At 35.5% G+C, this 6,006-nt stretch overlaps 1 long non-coding RNA gene across 1 annotated transcript; it reads left to right on the plus strand.

Moving 5' to 3' along the window:
- Positions 1 to 2,239: 2,239 nt before the first annotated feature.
- On the plus strand, positions 2,240 to 5,366 carry LOC121476855. The gene is made up of 3 exons (XR_005984050.1): positions 2,240 to 2,387; positions 3,175 to 3,242; positions 5,243 to 5,366. It is a non-coding gene; the product is annotated as an uncharacterized LOC121476855 (long non-coding RNA).
- Positions 5,367 to 6,006: the final 640 nt, after the last annotated feature.

Here is a 6,006-nt window from a genome sequence, read left to right on the forward strand (position 1 = left end):
AATATGAAAGCCATCATATTCTTCCTAAATCTTTGTTCAAGTTTTTACATAGCATATACTTTAAAAAAATATTATTTGTGGCAGTATGTACTGTTAAGGAAATATCGAGCAACAGGAAGATGTTTTGATGACTTAGAAAAGTCGAATAAATGTCAATCTATACCAAACCTAGGTTATGTTATAACAATTATATGAGTATTTTATGTAATTTATATTCTGCTTCAATTTATTTCCACGCCACTTCTCAAATTTTCTATTTTAGAAATAACTCGGGAATGCACAACAATACTAGCAGTAAATCCAATTAAAATAATAGTTTTTTTCTGGCTATGTTTTTGAATTTATGGGTAGAATCATGTGGGCGTTTTTGCTAATAACAAAAGTAGAATTAATTCCAAGTATAACATCAGATTTTTTTCCAAAATTATCTTAGAGACTATTAGAACCAATCAGGGCAGAGTGACATGTAATATTGAATAGTATTGGAAAAACCTGAGAGTTAAATGACAAAATGAAGATAATTCATAAAATAGTCCTGAATGAACCACTATTACTAGAATAATTCAGGATAAAGTGTTATCAAGTTAGTGGAAAGAATTGGAAAACCTAAATTAAATGATAATTTAAAATGGTTGAGAGGGAAATGAAAATCCGAGCTAAATCAATGCAGTGTCTTTCCTCAACTAATTGATTAACTTACAGGGGAAATAACTCTTGCATTCTTAATCTATATCTTTCACTATTTTCCCAGATGAAAGAAAAATTAAACAATTTCCTACTTCTATATGATAATTTTTTATGAAATGGTGGGTGAATTTGTAACACATCAAATATATTTCCCTTTCCTCTGCAATGTGGATTTGAATTGCCTAAATTAATGTGTGGGATGCTGGCATTTGACACACATGACCCAGCTTTGAAGAATAAGGACAAATCACCTCTGAAATAGTGAAAACAAATATTGGTATGAAACTCTGTGGAATGATCTTTTTAATATATATAAAGAAATTATGTAAAACTTGCCAGAGAATTCAAATAAATCACACATTTTGAAATCAATTTGCAATAAATGAGGTTTGTATTGTTTTTTAAAAATTTAATATCATAAGGTATGAGTAGTTGTAAGTCAAAATAAGTAAAATCACATTAATGGCAAGTAGATTTTTAAGCACAGATTTAAATGCAGCAGTAAAAATACTGAATATTTAAAGTTTATTAAGGAGTCATTATAGTGTAAATGTAATTGATATCTTAACATTTACTGAAGTGTAACATTCTCAATAGTTACCATATTTATTTGGAGATCTAAATTTCATTTGATAATTTAAAAATTAAAAATTAGAAAAAATCAACAATATAATCATTATTTATGTACGAAAAATGGTATTTGGGCAATTTGTGACAAGGATAGTCTTAAACTTGATGTACATAAAATAATATTCAATTTCATCTACTACTAGTGTCTAGTGAGTGGGATATATTTGTGCCTTGACAGGATGTTAGAATGTGATAGTTGATTATTCAAATTGCTCTATAGTAATGTAAATTACCATATTATTTTAGTGGCAATTATTAATTATTCAAATTGCAGAATAAGTAAAATAAAGTATGACTTGATTTATACTATGACACTTTATAGCAATGTACTTCATTTTAAAACAAAATAATTTGGGAAGTCCCAGTGGCCCAGCGGTTTAAGGCCACCTTCAGTCCAGGGTGTGATCCTGGAGACCCGGGATCAGCTCGAGTCCCATGTCAGGCTTCCTGTGTGGAGCCTGCTCCTCGCTCTGCCTGTGTCTCTGTCCCCCTTTCTCTCTCTGTGTCTCTCATGAATAAATAAATAAAAATATTTTAAAAACAAACAAACAAAAAAAAACAAAATAATTTTGTTGATATCTAAGTAAATCCTAAACATAGTTTTAAAAATCAAAAGGTATTAAAGGACTTATAATCAATGATGATCTCACAAATCAACAACTCAACTATTTCCTGCTTTTTATACTTCAATCTTTGCAAAAATAATTTCATCCATATTCAATACTGATATCATTTAATAAACATTTTTCTTGATTGTTTTTAATCTTATGCATTATTTGCATAGTTTTCCTGATTAGTAATGGTTAGGTCCTTCTTATCTATCCCATCTCACTCTCTCCCTACTCAATTATTGCCATATTTTGATATAACCAACAATGATTGTTTATATTGCATTATTTATGAAAATATTTTTCAGGTTGGTTGCTGGAACCTAAAAATCAAGGTCACTTTTAGTGACACTATAACTACTGTGAGGCCTGATCAGCAGAAATTTGGATCACAGGACAGAGGAGCTAGCTGGTTAGAATTATAACATGGAAGAAATTCAGCCAAAGATAGAAAAGCCAATGGTAACAGTGTGTGGGTGGGTGGAGGGGTTGGAGGTTACATACAAATTGACTTCTCCCTTTCCCTGTCTTCAACTGCCTGCCTTATCTTCCATTGACTAATCTAACTTAAATTCATTTGACTAAGAAGCCTAGAACATGTAGTGGCAGGAGTCAGCCTCTTGTGGTACAAAGTAGATAAATGATGGAGACTAGATGATAGAGTAATAGACAAATGATGAGCAGAGTAAATTTGCATTTTGTACCACACACCCTGACATCCTTGTCACAGACATATTGATAGTGTCCTCTTAAAATTGGTTTTTCTACTTCTTTTTTCTTTTTTCTACTTCTTTTTTCTACTGAAAATTTCCTAAGCAGCCCTATTTATTTTATAACCTGTATGTTTTCTTCCTCATGCTTAAACAGAACTCTCATCCTGTCATTTCTCAAAACTATTCCCTTCTATTAGATACACTGTTTGCCAGATATCAGGACTTTCTTGGTTTATTCTCTCATTTGCTAAAGAATAACCTTCAACAGTTTCTTAAGAAAATTTAGTGGGCATGTCTGAGTATGCCTTATTATATCCTTATATTTGGTGGTTTAACTAGATATTAAATTGTAGCCTGGAAAAAGATTTTCCTTAAAAATTTTAAGACAAATTTCATTATATTGTAGTAGTTAATGTTGTAGAAAGGGAGGTGCCATCTTCATTTTTTTTATGCAGCTAAGATATTTTCTTCTCACTCTCTAAAATGTTCTTATAAGAATTTTTATTTTCTGAAATTAAAAAAATATTTTACTTTAGCAGGGGGCAGGACAATGCTGGTGGAGTAAGAAGACCCATGGCTGGCCTCATTCTACAAACATAATTAGGTAACTACCAAGTCATCCTAAATACCTAAGAAATCAACCTGGAGACTGACAGAATAAACTCCACAACTAAAGGGGGAAAAGAGACCCTACTGAAGAAGGTAGGAAGTGTTGGGACATGTTTTTTTTTTTTTTTCTTTTTTTTTTTTTAATTTTTTTATTTATTTATGATAGTCACACAGAGAGAGAGAGAGGCAGAGACACAGGCAGAGGGAGAAGCAGGCTCCATGCACCAGGAGCCCGACGTGGGATTCGATCCAGGGTCTCCAGGATCGCGCCCTGGGCCAAAGGCAGGCGCCAAACCGCTGCGCCACCCAGGGATCCCTTTTTTTTTTTTTTTAATATCAGTTACCTTTTTAAATTTTTTTAAATTTGTTTTAATAATAAATTTATTTTTTATTGGTGTTCAATTTGCCAACATACAGAATTACACCCAGTGCTCATCCTGTCAAGTGCCCCCCTCAGTGCCTGTCACCCATTCACCCCCACCCCTGCCCTCCCACCACCCCTAGTTTGTTTCCCAGAGTTAGGAGTCTTACTGTTCTGTCTCCCTTTCTGATATGTCCTACCCATTTCTTCTCCCTTCCCTTCTATTCCCTTTCACTATTATTTATATTCCCCAAACGAGTGAGACCATATAATGTTTGTCCCTGGCCAAGCCTTCTGACCATTAATACTCCAGGCTTTAAGCCCTACCCACTGGTTGTAAGAACTCACAAAATTGAGCCCCTTTTGTTTTCCAAGTCAGTGGTTTTCGGAAAATGTTCTCTTTGTGAGTTCCCCTATGTGTTGTGCTCTCTCTCTCTCTCTCTCTCTCTCTCTCTCTCTGCCCTTCTCTGCAGCCAGGGCTACTTCCCCTCTGCAGCAGCCTCAATCCATTTCTTTCTTAAAACATGTCCCATATAAATGAGACAAAAACAAAGGGGGCTCAATTTTGTGAGTTCTTACAACCAGTGGGTGGGGCTTAAAGCCTGGAGTATTAACCGTCAGAAGGCTTGGCCAGGGTAGAGTCCAGATGATATGCACTGCTCCTGGAGAGAAGGGATGAAAACCACCCAGAGGCAGGCAGCATGGAAACAGCAATCTGAGGAACACCTGGGGCATACATAGGGGATATTTTTCACACTTCTTGGAGCATATCCCTGAGAAGCAACATTCACAGAGACATCTCTCCAGGAACTAAGAAGCTGGCCAGTGCCATTTCTCTCCCTCTCCCCTCAGCATAAGCACAGAGCCACCTCCAGTAAGCAGTACAACACCAACAGTGGCTGCCTAACTCGCCTACACCAAGCAACAACACCCCTGCATTCTGGTGGAACTGCCCTTCTCAGTCATGCATGTCTTGTCCCAGCATGGAGAGACCCCTTCCCCCAGAAGACCAGCACAGACCCCTGTCCATACCATATCCACTGATCAGAGAGTTTTGTTGGCCTTAGTTCCAGTGGAGTTGGAGTCAGGTCTCATTTCACAAACAGACCAGAGCACACCTGGTTAAAACTCACCACATTCAGGCCAAGGACCAAATACAGCCCACAACAGGCAATGAGAGCCTCTCCAGATGATTAGCCTGTAGGATAAAGTAGCCAGAACACAACAGCAGAACCCACACAGCACACATTGGAAATACTCTCTGAAGTGCCAGATCCTGGACACTATATTACCTCTTCTTTATAAAGCCATTACTCTCAAGAACAGGAAACATAATGGGCTTTTCTAACACACAGAAGATAGAGACTTAGACTTAGGTGAAGAAGGCAGTAAATGAGATTAGAAATACTCTTGATGCAATGAACAGCAGGCTGGAAGAAGCAGAGGAATGAATTAATGACCTAGAAGACAAAGTAATGAAAAGGAATGAAGTTCCACAAAAGAGAGTAAGAATTATGCAAAACAACAATTGACTTAGGGAACTCAGTGACTCTATCAATTGTAATAACATTTGTATTAGAGGCATCTTTCATTCCTATAACTGTACATTCATTTTTTTTTTCCTTCTTTTTTAGAATCTCTCCAAAGACTTGCCTGCCTCATGTAGCCAACCAAGGACTCAATATACTTGAAGTTCAATTAGGAAGTCTTCCCACCTTGTAAACTGCAGCCTAATAAAATGCTTGGTTGCCAACAAGACTATGTGAACTCATCTCCAGTTTATATTCTATAAAATTAACTCTTTTCAAACATCTTTGTACCTCAACTGAAACAAAGTGATGACAGATCCATTACAGGGTAGAAGCCAGTGAGTAAACCACCTTTGGTAATTTTGTAATGGACTGATTTTGTTTCTGGAATATGTTTAATTTCTTAGCGTGCTCTTTTCTCTACCTGTTTCTTTTTTATTCTTGTTTGATAGATGAGCTGATTCTCTAATATATTTTGAATTTTTCTTCTGATTTTTGCATTGGCTCTGGTTTTGACATCTTTTTTTCTTTTTTAGTTGTGATTCCCCAATAAATCAATTTGTAAGCAAATAAATAAGCCACGCTCTCATGACTAAGTCAAAAATATAATAGGAAGGATGACTAAATATTTGATGTATTAAAGAAGATAATATTTTTTAAGAAGTGCTTGACACTTGGTAAACGTTATTTGTTCTTCCAATTGAAATAAGATACTAGAAGTTAGGTGGAAAAATAAAACCAGAAAAGAGGTAGAGAACATAGAAGTATTTCAACTTTAAATAGATTGGTCAATAAAGGACTGATGAGAAGTATGAAATAGTTACTGTAAAACACTTCAGGAGGCTAACTAAAAAAAATGGAAAGGATTC

The sequence above is a fragment of the Vulpes lagopus genome, chromosome 16 (assembly GCF_018345385.1).
Source record: "Vulpes lagopus strain Blue_001 chromosome 16, ASM1834538v1, whole genome shotgun sequence".
Taxonomy (NCBI): Eukaryota; Metazoa; Chordata; class Mammalia; order Carnivora; family Canidae; genus Vulpes; species Vulpes lagopus.